Source organism: Capsicum annuum, chromosome 1 (genome assembly GCF_002878395.1).
Source record: "Capsicum annuum cultivar UCD-10X-F1 chromosome 1, UCD10Xv1.1, whole genome shotgun sequence".
Classification (NCBI taxonomy): Eukaryota; Viridiplantae; Streptophyta; class Magnoliopsida; order Solanales; family Solanaceae; genus Capsicum; species Capsicum annuum.
In genome coordinates this window covers 177,036,848-177,053,429 of record NC_061111.1, presented here as the reverse complement: position 1 = coordinate 177,053,429, position 16,582 = coordinate 177,036,848, and the positions used below count along the sequence as shown (strand labels likewise).

General features: G+C 35.7%; 2 pseudogenes; one reads left to right on the top strand and one right to left on the bottom strand.

Moving 5' to 3' along the window:
- Nucleotides 1-356: 356 nt before the first annotated feature.
- On the bottom strand, nt 357-3,316 carry LOC107859742 (annotated as a pseudogene).
- A 1,429-nt stretch (nt 3,317-4,745) lies between these two features.
- Nucleotides 4,746-6,609, top strand: LOC107859731 (annotated as a pseudogene).
- Nucleotides 6,610-16,582: the final 9,973 nt, after the last annotated feature.

Sequence of the window (16,582 nt, the reverse complement as noted above, 5' to 3'; positions counted from 1 at the left end):
AAGGCTTTTTAAGCGTGTCCACCAAACTTCTAGTCACATTAGTTGTTAAGTGTGTTATGTGTCCAAGCTTCTAATCACTTAAGCTTTATATTGTTAAGAAGAAATTTTAACTTTCTAATGTTTGTATTCAAGAAAAAGTATTAAAAGCAAGATATTTCACAAAACACCAGCAGTGTCAAACAATGTACATGAAAAAAACAAATAAACACATGGTTCTCTCAGTAGCAAAAGAACTCAAAAACACCCTTCCCCCTTCCCCAGAGCCTGGGGCAACATATGTTGCGCACACATCAACAATTTCATTCAACACAACTACTGGCAAAGCATGTCGTTCCCCCTCATGTGTTCTTCTTATCCTAGAACCAGGCTTTTAACAGAAAAGAAGTTGGTTCACATCTTGCAACATTGCCATATTTAGACGTGTTGTGCTTTCGGTGCATGCCAGTAAGCTTCCCAACTGCTGCCTTCTGATGGAAAGAAACCATCAATTTTGAGCATTCCCTGTCGTGGAAAATAAGGCACACAATTACACATCTTTGTCTATTCGATAAAGGGATGTGTATTTACAAGTATCTTTAAAAATAAAATATACTTACAAAATCTAATTCTTGTCGTAGCTGCTATGCTTCTCGCAGGTTGTGTTCCACTCCCTGGATACATCGAGAATGCACTGAGCAGTAAAGACAGCTGTAGCAGCAAGCATTGATGGTGGGAATCTAAGCATTTTGTATTCAACCAGACATAGCTCGATCAAGAAAAAGACATGAGCTCCACCTAATTTAAAAAATGACAAAAAGTTGTATGAGTAGTGATTCATATTGTTGTGTTACTTCTTCATGTGACAAAAACGTTTAACCGGCCTTCTTATCAGACTGAGAGGCTTTAAGGAACTGTCGCATGAACACATAAGTTGTAGGTACTGTCATGTTGAACTGTAAGGCATCAACCATCAACTTCTCCTGTAGATAAGAAAACGATTGAAATCATTTAGCGAGGAAGAAAAAAATGGAGATACAAGTCCTGATAATGTAAGATTTTGGTCTTTAAACTAACCATTTCAAGCACTTCTTCTCTGGTATAAGCCTTGTCAGAGATCAAAATTAGATCCTCCACTACAGGTACTGAAACCTCTTCATACTTGCAAGTAAGAAGCAAAGCTGCTATTCCAACAAGCTGAAGTTTTTTTCCTAATCACTGACTGAACTGCCAGGAATCTATCGATGAGATTCATAATCAAATAGAAGGTCTCCTCCATCAGTTCAAACTTGTATTGAACCTATAAATTGAATTAGACGTTAAATGACACCTAAAATTATCACTTTCTTCTTCATAAAACTCAAAAATGACATGCAACAACAAACACTATATACCTCAATCAGTCAGTCAATGAGGATGCCTCTCATCCTCTCATTGATATCAAATTATTGTTCCATATAGTTTAAAGGGACGCAGCCAGCGATCTGCAATTGAAAATAACATTAAAAGAAAGGGGTAAAAATACACCTCCATTTCTTTCTAGATTTCCAATTAAAATTAAAACAGTAATCATCCTTGATAGAATAGCATCACAACAGAAATAGCCCAAGTATACCCTCCGTATGTCTATATATCCTAAGTTCTGCACCTATTATTTTACTGACTGAAAATTGCAGTCCATATTGAAATTAGACTAGCTTTTGTGAGTAATTTGGCAATCTATTAAGCTTAATGAGATCCTATCTAAAAGAATTAGATAGTCAGTTGAAAAATATGGGACTTCTGCTAACTCTACACGTCATAATCCTAATGAGTATATACAACAACAACAACAAACCTAGTGTATTCCTACATAGTGGGGTAATGAGCATGTACAAGTTGTAAACAAAAAAAAATTCTAACAAACAAATAGGGAGAGTAGAGATAACATCTCTACCTCAGCCTTCTTGCAGTAAGAATAGATTCATCAATGTATTCCACTACAGTGAGTTCATTCTTTTTATCAAAACTGTCTATGTCCACAACTGACCAATCCTCTGCATCTTCCATCTCAAATTCCTCATCCCGAATCAAAGATTTAACACATCAATGGAAATCCACAAAAATTATATTCATAACCAAGATATATAGATCATATAAGATTACCATCCTATTAATTTCCTCCATTATTGCTTCAGTATGCTGCATAAATATTGGCACGTCAGAATAACCAGTGGCCTTGTAATCTTCAGCATCGATAATAATGCAGTCTTCTATTTCGTTTCTAATTGGTGCCACTGGTATTGGTGGCTTTGTTATCTGTGGATATATAATGTTAACAACAGCTCATTTATAAAATAAACCAGGAGGGGATAGACACTATACCTCAACTGCTGGTTTCTGTTGTTTGTTCACGATTTATACAGCAACTTACTGAAATGTCAGTAACCCCACATACAAATTAAACATTACTCTATCTTCAACTCCAAATTTATAAATTCCACGGCCAAGCGCCTACTTAGTATCATACAACCAAGAAATGAGCTAAATCTTGTGATCGGACGATGAATCGAAATAGGAGGGATCTTATTAACAACATTGGCTTTGTTTTTACAATGAAATGAAAATAAAGTTAAAACAAGTAGACAAATCAAGATTAAACTAAAAATCGAATGACCCCCTTTCGCCCCTCTAACTATACACCTAGCTCTACTAGTGAATAGAAAAGTTACAACTTTACACCAAAGTTACAAAGATAGCAGGTAGATATTAGCCAATCCAAATATAGATTAGGATAACAAGTGATAATACCGTGTCATTCAAAGGTCGACCACAAGTTACAAGTGAATAAAATCACTTTTTTGAATCCACAACACAAGAGCCAAACACTAAACATTTGGGCAGCACATCTTTTCCTTTAACGTATATATTTTTGGCACTTAAAATACACGAAAAATAAATATAATTAGAATATATGTGTTACCATAAGTACAAAAATGACAAAATGAAAAGCTTAAAGATAGTAAACCTACCATTTTGACGTATTCAATCGACACTCGATGAACATTCAAAAATCAGTGTTCAAGCTCGATAGATTATCAAATGCTTTAATGTCATAGATGAAAGGATTTTTCTAATAAAAAATGGATTGTGAAGCATCCAAATTAAAATCTACCACATATTGTACCTAATTTCATCAAATTTTCAAAAAATGCTTTCTCTAACAATGACAACTGTGTGCCATCCAAAAATCTTGTTATCGTTGTATGATAATTTGAATCCCCTCTCCAACGGGGGGATCTGACTTGAACCAATCATTAGGATCAATAAAGTACTCGACATAATTTATCTTGCTAGACATGATTACCAAAATCTGCAAAGTTATAAAGATAAAAACAACTATCAAATTAAAAATTAACAAAAAAACAAGAATCAAGCTACAAAATAAAATTTATTAGACAAAAAAATTGACGCAATGGCTACACAAAACACCCAAAATCTAAATCTAAACAACCTACTGACTGGACAATAGTGAGATCAGTGAGTAGAGAAACCACCCAAAATGCATTTTCATCAAGGTGATGTAGATAGAAAAAAAAATAGAGTTTATAAATTAATCTACGCATTATAAAATGTGATTCACGAAAAAGAAAAGTGGTTTTCAGCTCAAAAAAATTGCTAGGTAACAAATACTTCAAATGCATAAATAAGATTAAGATAAAAGGAGAGAAATTACCTAAAGTGCAGAGAGATGAATGGCAAAATCAAAAACCCTAAAGTTAGAATGCAATTACACTAAAAGGAAGAGAGAAATTCGAAGCTCAAGCTTTGAGATGAACTTTTTTTGTAGCTTTATAAAATTTCTCGTCACCTGTGCTTATTGCAATGGGTAAAACATGAAAATAAAATTAAAGGAAAAAATAAAAATTGAAAATAATAAAAATCACAATAATAAGTTTAAAGAAAAAAAAGAGTGAAAAAAAGTAGAATAATAAAAGTAAAGGAAAAATTAAAAAGTGAAAATAATAAAAAATAAAATTTAAGAGATAAATGAGTATGGAAAGATTAAAAATATATTTGAGGTGTGGAGGGGTAAAATGGTACTTTTAGTATATTAAAAAGGAAGGAAGGTTATTTTTCAAAGACATTCTTATTTAGGGTCAAATATCTAAAGTCACCCATAGTTGGGTCTATGGCATGCAATTTTCTGCTCCGTTTCGTATTAGTTGGCCCCTGTGGACTTGGCACAACCATTAAGAAAATATTAATTAGGGGTTTATTTTACCAAATTAGCCTTATTAATTATACTTTGAAAATATAAATTTGAGTAAATACACTTTGTTTAGTTATTTAATGTTAAGGGTAGTATTGGAAGAACATAATAAAATTCTCTTGATTTCATCAAAGGGACAACTAAATTGAAATAAATATTTTTAGAAAGAGGGCTAACTAAAACGAAATGGAGGGAGTAGGTGATAACTTGTTATTGATTGGAGATTTGATTGATTAATAATTCATTATTATTAAAAATTAAATAAATAGCCCAATCGGATCCACTATTCGACCCAACTAAATACCCGACTCAACTAAATACCTAAATAGAAAAATCTGATCCTAACATCAAAAGGGAGAAAATCCTTTACAACATATCGATCAGTCACTCTTTTTCTTAATATCGAATTTTGAATCTCATCAATAAAGAACCATAATCCTTTTTCTTCGATTGTTCTTCTTCACCGGTCTTTTATGGTTCTTTGAAAATAACTTCTTCTTCCAAGTGCTAAACCTCCAAATCCTTTTTGAAACGTCGGCATCTTCTTCGCCCTGGGATAAGAAATGCAATAAAAGCTTGTTTGGCTGCTGGAATTTTGTGCGAATGGTTACGATAATATTAAGACAGCCAAAGTCATTGCTAAAGAATGCGGGATACTAACTGCTGATGGTTTGTCCATTGAAGTTCCAAAATTTCTCAACAAAACCCCTGATGAATTGAGGTATATAATTCTTAGAATTTGGGTATTCTTTTGATTTTCTTATCTCACTTTTGCAGATTCACGCGGTGTAAATGAATTGTTCCTTAAATGCTACAATATTGAATGCAGGTGATCACTTGATCATCATCAATGGACAAGCTTGTGGTGGTCAATAATCTAAGAGGTATATTTAACAAAATTATGACTGTTATTGGTGATGGCATAAATGATACTCCTACTCCTCACGAAGCAGCTATTGGATATGCTATGGGTATAGTAGGAACCGAGGTTTGAAAATTGCTCATATCATAGATTAAAATGTTAATTTGTCGTTTTCTTATATTACTGCTTATTGATAATTGTTAACAATTTTAAGCTATTACTGACATCTTTTTTATTAAATACATTATTTGGTTGCTAAAGAAAGTGTTGATATTATAGTGCTTGATGACAACTTTAGCACAATGTAAATGTGGCTAAATAGGGTTATTTTGTGTACACAAATATTCAAAATATTGTGCACTTTTAGCTTACAGTCTGTGTTGTTGCTTTGATGATCAATTTTATCTCCACATGTATTTTAGGTATTCAATGTTCTTTAAGAGTTCTTTGTTTGTTTTTCTGTTAATGATCTGTATGTGCCATTGCAGAAAAGTGAGAACTGATAGTTATCTATCGCTATAACATAATAGGATCCATACCTTTTATCGTGGTTAAGCTATTATGGTTCAACCTTATTATGGACACTTTAGATGCAATAGCCTTGGCCACTGAATATCCTCCTGAAGGACTAAGAGCAAGCCTCTTGTTGGAAGGAAAGTGACTTTTATTTTCAAGACGATGTGGAGAAATATAATCGGACAAAATATCTTTCAATTGGCTATAATTTTAGTTTTTATCTTCACTAGGAAGTAAATTTTGAGACTTGAAGGTTCGAACTCCACCATAGTTCTCAATACCTTTATTTTCAACACATTCATGTTCTGTCAGGTATTTGCTTTAAACTTTAGTGTAGTATATAATACATTTGATGTTCTTTTGATGTGAAACTCATTCTAAATCTTAACCAAACTATCCTCGATATTGGATTTGTTTTATTGTTACTGAGATTTATTTTAACAAAGAGGTAATCATTTTTTGGAGGGTTTGATACAGGTCTTCAATGAAATAAATTATCGTGACATGGAGAAGATAAATATTTTTCGTGGTATTTTTGGAAGCTGGATATTCCCAGGTGTCATTACTTCCACTATTTTTTTCAATTTAGCATCGCAAATTCTTAGGCACATTTGCAAGCATAACACCATTTAGCTGGGAATTATAGTTCCCCCATGTCTTAATTGGTGCTGCAAGCCTGCTTGTTACGGTAATTTTGAAGTTGATACATGTTAAACATAAGAATACCAAGCATCATGATGGTTATGATCTTCTTCCAACTGATTCAGAACTTGCCTAAGAGAAGGAGAGTGGACAATAGAAAGCCATAAGATATGGAATGGATTGTCCTTCTTTCCTATTTGAAGATCAGTACTTTGGCTTTGTGTCTACCTATTCTACACATAAAGATTGTTTAATTGGCCAAGGTTCGAGTACTATGAGATGTGATTTTTGATGGTGAGAAAAGAAAAACGAACAACTGATGAAAAGAAATTACGACCTGAAGACTTTAACAAAAGCTCCTAGTACACCATTAAACCTCCAAGAACTAGTTCAAAGATTTTTGATTAATTTTGTTTGTGTATTTAATGTAAGTATGTTTTGGATATTTGACATAGCTCAAAATACATCATTGAACCTCCAAGAACTAGTTGAAAGGTTTTTGACTGATTTTATTTTTGTATTTAATGTAAGTATGTTTTGGAGATTTAACATAGCTCAAAATACATTATCGAACCGTCAAGAACTAGTTCCAAGGTTTTTGATTGATTTTGTTTTTGTATTTGATGCAATTATGTTTTAGCGATTTATGTTATTTAATAAGGCTAGAAAACTTGATTCAGTACTTGTCCAAATTTCACCAACATATTTGGACTAACAACAAAATGTTTTTAGCCATAATTTTGGTTCCATTACTGATATTCTAATGCTTTAAAGTGAACCTTTTCTATACGACACAAAACTGATACCAAAACATCAAATAACTGGAATAAAACAAAAGCAAAAATGCACTAAAACTATCAAAAAGCAACAGCACAATAAAATAAAGTTGAAAAAAAATCGTCAACTAGTTCCGAGCACACAATGGCATTCTCATATAATGGTAGTGTTCAAAAACAACAAAATATTAGTAACTTGTTTCCAAATACAACTTTCAAGTCCAATTAACATAAGAAATTAGAAAAATATAAAAAAAAATTGTGTTATTACATAACAGTGAAAAACTATAAAATAACTAGATAATGTTGTCGTATCTTTCTTACTGCTTGTCGCCCCTCTTTGTCTTTAGTTTGTCAATTTTTTTTCCTTTTTCAATTGTCAACTGATTTGAAGTCATAGCTATTTTACCTTTTCAAGTAAGCTTTATCGGTGAATGTGGCAAGTAGGCATACTCACACCATTTTCATCTCCCTTGAAGCCAATTCTCCTAGTACCAGTTGGTCGAATCAACATTTTGTTTGCTTGAATCCTAGTCTTTTCTTCAGATATTGTCTTAGGCTTTAGAATTGGTTGATCATCCTCCTCAGATTCACTATTATCTTCATCAGAAACTACTTAAAAATATAACAGGTTGCTTAAGTCCAATAGGTGGGTTGGCATTTTTCTTTGACCTTGAAGCTCCAACAGATTCTTTGTCATTTGTCTTTGAATTTGAAGGTCCAGCTAAGAGGCTTGTCTGTTGACAGAAAGAACTAGTAAAATCACGAGTAGGCGAGAAGATACTGGCAGATTCTTGACTCACTAGGGGTGCTGCAACTGGCACATCTTGGATTGTTTGTCTTGATCTTTAAAGCTAAAAAATTGATAAAGTAGTTAAATGATGGATTAATTAGCATAATTATTGACTACGGAAAGATAAAATACTTACCAAAGGGCATCTTCTTTGGTTGTAATCAGTTTCACCACAATGCCCACATGTCATTTTCAGTCCTTTTCTTGAAGTTACCAAGCCCCCTCCCTCTTTTGTCACGACCCTAACCAGGGCTTGGCCATAATGGGTATCCCAAGTCCACGGAGGACGAGAGATCACTCCCTTTGCCTAGTCAAAATAGAATACAATACGGCTAGCAGTGGGTGAGTTCTGAACATATAACAAGATAGAGCCGAGTTTCAAACATAAAACAAGATTGGTAACTCAAATAACTCAGAAAAGAATCTAAGAATTTCAAAAACCATCTTAATCCACAGTAATCTACAAGCCTCTAAGAAACCAACATCATTCTAAGTTGGGACATGTCTCTGATGATAGCAAAACAAAATCATAAATAGTCTATAACATAGTGAAACCAAAACATGAAATGAGGGTCTTTCGAAGAATGAAAGCTCACCACTTCAAGCTGACTCACGGGCAACCCAGAAATCACCTAACACTACACAAAAAAAGCAAGCTTGTCTCCAGTTTCTGCATTGCTTGGGGATACAGCATTCGGAGACGATTAGCAGGGTGAGCGCTAGCATGTAACTCAGGGATAGGGATAACGTAATGTCATGATCAAATCAGTTCAAAATCATTCAAAACCAATGCACATAATTATACATATATATATATATAACATGCCGGGATAGGAAACAAGGCTTAGCATGAAAGTAAAACATTAGCCTGAACTGTGTAGCTTAATCATCATAAAAATACCCATGAGCTATATGGGTTCAGCTCCCCCTGCTAAAAGGGCCCAGTGCGTGTTAGCCGCAAAACTAGAGATATCCAAAAAAGACCAGGGAATGCCCCGACCCCACATCAATTCAAGATACATATGTATATATAGCGTGACAGAAGCACACGATCATCAAGACTAACTCTCACGCCGGTAAATGCGAGTTTTCACTATTGGGACCTCCACCTTCACCGCCAGCTATACAATCCCCTTTAAGCCCAATTAAAACAAGTTTTACTCAACCCATCTATTTAACCAAGGAATTGTTCGTTTAGGCATTAACCTTAGGTATCGTCATACTCTTACGCTTGCAAGATTTTAATTATGTGATTTCAATTCCATTAACTTGGGGGAATGTCTCGACCCCCTTTAGTTTATCAAGTCAAGTTGGGGAATGCCTCGATCCCTTTTTATTTATCAAATCAACTCAAGAAAATGCCTCGACCCCCTAGCTTCAATTTAAAATCAAGCATGGCTAACAAGGCCTTCAAACCCATTTTCATCCTTTTAACCATTTGTGCAATGCAATAGTTAGGTGATTACGTCAAACCATATGACAAATCATATTTCAAATCCATATTATGCAAGTGGGTTGAGGGAACATAATTTCCAAAATCATCAATTTGGGAGAATGCCTCGACCCCTATTTTTTCCCATACCCATGCACCCAATTGGTTTAAAAACCATCAATTCGAAACATGAACAATTCATAAAAATCATGGGAAAATAATCCAAGAATCAACCATTCTAAAACCCTTAACCTATATTCAAATCCATACGAACAACCATTTAAACATATGGTTTAAGTAAAAAAAGTTTAGGGGAAGAGTAACATGCCTGAAAATATCACAATTATGGAGAGAAATCACCACTTAGACGCTCTAAATTATCAACCTTAAGAACCCTTAGTTTGTTCTTGACTTAGGGATTTGAGAGAGTAGAAAGGGTGTATTTAATTTGCTTATGGGTGATAATGGGACCCCAAAGTTCTTTTAAGTCGTGGATCATAATTGAGGAAAAGGAAAAATATCTAAAGTACCATTAATAAAAAACTAAAAAATTATTGCTAGTGACTAGCGGTCACCTTACGACTCATGCGGACACGTTACGAGTCATCATAACGAATCATAGTCTGGGAAGAAACATAGGGCCTCCTCACTGGGTTGACTACAGAAATCACCCTACGACTCGTAAAGAGTCATTAGGACTCATGACATCCCAGTCAAAGTCACAAAAGAACCCTTTGTTATTACACTAGTTTGGTTATGAATGACACTTATACAACTCATATAGAGTCTTCACGACTCTTTAGGTGGGAATCTTAGTTAAAATAAAAGACATGTACAACCTTAGTGGTCACCCTACTTCTCGAGCCCTGTGACTCGTAAGGAGACCTTACAACTTATCGGGTGAGTTGTAGTTTCAGCAGGAAGCTCAAATCTTAAAATTTTCAAAGGCCAAAATTCTAGGGTGTTACATTCTCCCCCTAGGGTCATTCGTACCCGAATGATGAGTCAAGGCATCCCTTAGCATGATTCTAAGATCAAAACACATCCACAATTTCCTTTAATAAAGTCAGAAAACAAAGATAATAAAGAAAACATATACCTTAAGTACGATTGTCTAATCTGAGAAATAAGAATGGATATCTATACTTCATGTCCTCTTTAGCTTCCCAGGTAGCTTCTTCAACCTTTTGATTCCTCCATATAACCTTTATCTAAGCTATGTTCTTAGTCCTCAAACGACAGACTTACCTATCCAAAATCTCAATCGGGACTTCCTCATAAGATAAGGAATCCAAAATACCAACACTCTCAATAGTCACAACCAAAGAAGGATCACCCACACACTTCTTTAACATCAAAATATGAAAAATCAGGTGAATGGAACCCAAACTCAAAGGCAAATCTAACTCATAAGCAACATTGCCCATTCTCCTCAAAATTATGTATGGACCCACATATCGACGACTGAGCTTCCCCTTCTTCCCAAATCTCATCACTCTATTTGTAAAAGATACCTTCAAGAATACCCAATCACCAACCTCAAACTCCAACTCTCTTTGCCTCATATTCGCATAGGACTTTTGGCAACTCTGATCAGTCTTAAGTCTATCTAGAATAACCTTTACCTTTTCCATGGCTTGATGAACCAAGTCCGGACCAAACAACCTAGCCTCACCTACCTCAAACCATCCAATATGAGATCTACACCTCCAACCATAAAGAGCCTCAAAAAGAGTCATCCCAATACTCGAGTGATAACTATTATTATAAGCGAACTCGATGAGAGGCAAATGATCCACCCAACTACCACCAAAATAAATCACACAGGACCGTAACATATCTTCTAAAGTATGAATGGTCTTTTTCGCTTGTCCATCCAATTAAAGATAGAATGTGGTGCTAAGGTTCACTCGTGTGCCCAAGCCTTGGTGAAACGAACACCAAAAGTGGAAAGAGTACAGTGTACCTCAATTTAAAATAATGGAAACTAAAGCACCATACAGTTTAACTATCTTCTAAATAAATAATTCGCTTAATCCTTTCCAGTGTAAGTAGTCCTCACAGGCAATAAGTGAGCCGACTTAGTCACCCTATCCACGATGACCCAAATCAAATTAAACTGATAGCAAACCACGGAAAGCCAATAATGAAGTTTATGTTAATCACCTCTTACTTCTATATAGGCAACTCAACCTCTTGAGACATACTTCCAGGCCTCAAGTGCTCAATATTCACTTGCTGACACACCATACACTTAGCCATGAAGTTAGCCACATCTATCTTCGTGTTATTCCACCAATAGATCTCCTCCAAGTCATGATACATCTTTGTCAAACCAAGATGAACTGTATACCTCGACTTATGAGCCTCACTCAAAACCCCTTCTCGCAACCCATTAACATTAGGAACACACAATCGACCTTAGTTCCTCAAGATACCATCTCCATCAATCTCAAATGTCATGACCTTCTTCTAACCTACATCAACCTTAATCTGCATCAAGATGTGGTCTAAAACCTGCTTTCACTTTACCTCTGCACCAAGAGATGACTTTACCACCTCTTGTACAATCACACCTCCATCCTCAAAATCTAAAAAACTAACTCCAAGATTAGCCAACCGGTAAATATCCTTCACCAATCCTCACTTATCCTCATCCAAATGACATAAGCTACCCATAGACAACCTGCTAAGAGCATCAACAACCATATTAGATTTACCTGGATAGTAGTGGAGACTCATGTCATAGTCCTTGAGTAACTCAAGGCATCTCATTTTCTTGAGATTTAAATCCTTTTGGTGAACACATACTGCAAGCTTTTATGATCTGAGAAGATATCCACATAAACCCCATACAAATAATAGCGCTAAATCTTCAAAGCAAAAACTATAACCAATAATTCTGAATCATGAGTCAGATAATTCTTTTCATGAACTTTTAACTACCTAGAAGCATAGGCCACTACCTTACCATGCTGCTTCAACACACAACCCATCCCCACACGAGATACATCAAAGTACACAACAAAATTATTTGTGCCCTTGAGCAGGGTCAAAACTGGCACAGAAGTCAATTTGTTCTTCAACTTCTCAAAACTACCCTCATAGGGATCAAACCATAGAAAAATCACCTTTTTTGAGTCAACTTAGTTAACGGAGCAGCAATTGAAGAGAAACTCTCCATAAACCTCCTATAATACTCGACAAAACCCAAGAAACTCTGAATGTCAGTTGGAGTCGTGGGTCTAGGCCACTTCTTAATTGATTTAACTTTCTGTAGATCCACCATGATCCCCTCACTAGAAATAATGTTACCAAGAAAGGTCGCAACATTCAATCAAAATTCATACTTTAAAAACTTAGCATACAAAAACTGATCTTTAAGAGTCTCAACACTATACAGAGGTAATTGACATGATTCTTCTCTCTCTTAGAATAAACCAAGATGTTATCAATAAACATAATGACGAACAAATCTAAAAACTACCTAAACACTCGGTTCATAAGATCCATGAATGCCGCTAGCGCATTAGTCAACCTAAGAGATATGACTAAGAACTCGTAGTGACCATACTGGGTACAAAAAGTAGTCTTAGGATATCCACTTTCCTAATCTTCAATTGTTAATAACCCGACCGAAGATCAATCTTAGAAAAGTACTTAGCACCCTGAAGTTGGTCAAAGTGATCATCAATACTAGGAAAAAGGTACTTATTCTTCATAGTCACCTTATTCAACTGGCGATAATTTATATACAATCAGAGGGATCCATCCTTATTACGCATGAAAAGGACAAGAGCACCCCATGAAGAAACACTAGGATAAATGAAACCCTTATCAATAAGATCCTTTAACTGCTACTTAAGTTCTTTCAACTCAGCTAGAGCCATTCTATATAGAGAGATAGAGATATGATGGGTATCTGGTAGAAGATCAATCCCAAAATTTATTTCCCTATTAGGAGAAGTACTAGGAAGATCATCGGGAAACACTTTAGGAAATTCGCTAACCACAAGGACAAATTGTAAAGAGGGAACCTCAGAACAAGAATCTTTAACTTGAACTACATGATATAGACACTCATTGAAAATCAACTTTTGGGCTCTAAAATAAGAAATAAACCGTCATTTAGGTACTAAGAAACTCTCTTCGCACTCAATTACCGGTTCATTCGGGAATCAGAAACTGACCCTTCGAGTTCGACAATTTAGGAAAGCATAGCACGAGTGAAGCCAATCCATCCCCAATATCACATTAAAATCTAATATATCTAACTCTATCAAATCAACCAATGTCTCCCGACCATAGATAGATACCACACAACCCCTATAGACCCTTCTAGCCACAATAAAATCACCATTCGGGTTAACATAAAAAAGGGATCAAAAATGCTCTCGGGGTCAAAACCAAAATGAAAATCCATATAAGGAGTAACATAAGAAAGGGTAGAGCTCAAATCAAGTACAAAATATACATCATGAGGGAAAAGATTCAACATACCAGTGATGACCTCAGGAGATACCTCTATTTCTGATAGGTGGTAAGAGCATAAAGATGGTTCAGACCAGTGCCGCTACTAGAAGCAGCACTCTTTGGTGCAAAAGCTGAAGAAGTAGAAACCAGAACCTTATTATCTCCAGCAGCAACATTGCCTGAAGGACAGTTCCTCTGAATATGACTAGGCTGGCCACATTTAAAACACTTATTCCTTTCTTTATCATAAAATCCATGATGTAACTGCCTACAAAATCTGCAAAAAAGATATGATGGAGCTGACTGAGCTCCATTATCCTGAGACTGGGCACCCTGGGTCTTAAACCCACTGTCAATCTAAAAGAAATGATCACAGACAGCTTAGGATATGGAGCACTAGCCGTAGAATATAAACCTAAGTTTTGGTAAGTCCTCTTTATGCTCTACTGCCTACCATCTCTACCACTGTTCTGTTGGCCTCCACCCTACTCTAAATATCTAAACTTTTTGTTCTACCTATCTCTTATTTCTACTTATTTCTTTTTTTTATCTTTAACTTACTGCATATACACCACCAGCCTAGATATATCGATGTCATTATTCAATATCTCCACCTAACACTCCTGTAACAAGTCCTGAGACAAACCTAAAGCAAACTTCTTTATTCTAACCCTTTTGTTGGACACCAACTCCTGAGGGTAACTAGACAAATAATGGAACTTTAAGGCATACTCATTCATAGTCATCTTTGCCTGCCTCAAGTTTACTAACTACTCAGCTTTGGCCTTCTTCAACTCCTGAGGAAAGAAACGATCAAGGAAAGCACCAAATAATCGCTCCCACATAGCCTGCTCAACTTCATCACCCCTCGACTGCTTCCACTCCTTATACCATTGATATGCCACATCCTTTAACTGATATGTGGCAAACTCCACATCCTCTACATCAGTAGCATGCACTACCCTTAATATCTTTTCTATCTCATCAACAAAACCCCTAAGGATCCTCCTCAACCTTAGAGCTTGTAAAGGTCGGAGGATTTAACATCATGAACTAGCCAACTCTAGTGACCTCATAAGATGGAGCAACAAAACCAACTGCCAAGACTAAAAAGTTGCCAACTGAGTTAGCAGATAAATAGATTGACAGAATTCGATATTAGAAATGTCTCCTTGGCGCAGTGGAGCATGGATATCATCAGCCTGAGAAGCTCGAAGAGGACTGGTAAGGATCGATGGAACTTTATATTGGTAGTCAGGATCAGGGATCCTAGATTAGGTCTGTACTTCATAAGTAGAATAAGTTCCATCCATATTATCCTCGGGTGGAATAGAGGAGTTTCCACGAGCATCAGATCTTTGGTGAGGCATGATCTGAAATGCAAAAAAATAGAATTATAGGAGATTTCAAGGCCTTAGACTTTATAGCCCAAAAAATCACAAGAAAGGAAAACATTCCTAAATGCCTCGTAGCCTCTTCCTTATAAGTGTGTTACACTACATATCCATAAAAGAGACTCTACTTGACACAGCTCTGTGGATACCTAATGACTATGAACCTCACTCTGATAATACGATTATAATGACCTAAACCAGGGCCTGACTGTGATGGGTATCTCAAGTCCACCGAAGACCAGAGATCACCCCCTTTGCCTAGTTGAAACAGAACATGATACAACTATCAACTGATGAGTTTCTAACATATAAAAAAATAGAGTTGAGTTTCAAACATATAACAAGATAGGTAACTCAAATAACTCAGAAAAAATCTAAGAATTTCAACAACCATACCAATCCATAGTAATCCATAAGCCTTTAAGAAACCAACATCAATCTAAGTCAGAGCATATCCCCGACGATAGCCAAAAAAATCAAAAGATAGTTTATGACATAGTGAAACCAAAACATAAAATGAGGGTCTTTTGAAGAATGAAAGCTCACCATTTCATGCTGACTTATGAACAACCCAGTAATCACCTAACACTACACAGGAAGAGAAGAAGTATCTCCAGTTCTTGCATCGTGTGAGGATACATCATCAGGAGACGGTTAGCGAGTGAGCACTAGCATGTAACTCAGGGAAGGGATAAAGTAATGTCACGATCAAATTAGTTCAACACCAATGCACACAATTATAATATAATATGTCGAGATAGGGAATGAGGCTTAGCATGAAAGTAAAAAATTAGCCTGAACTGTGTAACTTAACCATTATAAAAATACCCATAAGCTATATGGGTCCAGATCCCCTTGCTGAAAGAGCCCCAATGTGTGTTAGTCGCACAAGCCAGAGATATCCAAGGAAGACCAGAGAATGCCCCGACCTCACGTCAATCCAGGATACTTATATATATATAGTGTGACACAAGCACACAGTCATCAAAACCAACCATCACGTTAGCAAACATAAGTTTCCAGTATCATACCTTTGGAACCCCTACCTTCATGGCTAGCTACACAACCCTCTTTAAGCCCAATTAAAATAAGTTTCATGTAACCCATCTATTTAACCAAGGAATTATTTGTTTAGGCATCAACCTTATGTATTGTCATACTTTTATGCTTGCAAGCTCATAATTATACCATTTCAGTTCCATAAACATGGGAGAATGCCTCGACCCCCTTTAGTTTATCAAGTCAAGTTAGGGAATGCTTCGACCCCTTTTTATTTATCAAATCAACTCGAGGGAATACCTCAACCCTGAGCTTCAATTTAAAATCAAGCATGGCCAAGAAGGCTTTCAAACCTATTTTCATCTTTTTAACTATTTATACAATGAAATAGTTAGGTGAGTAAGTCAAACCATGTGACAAATCATATTTCAAATCCAAATTATGTAAGTAGGTTGAGGGAACACAAT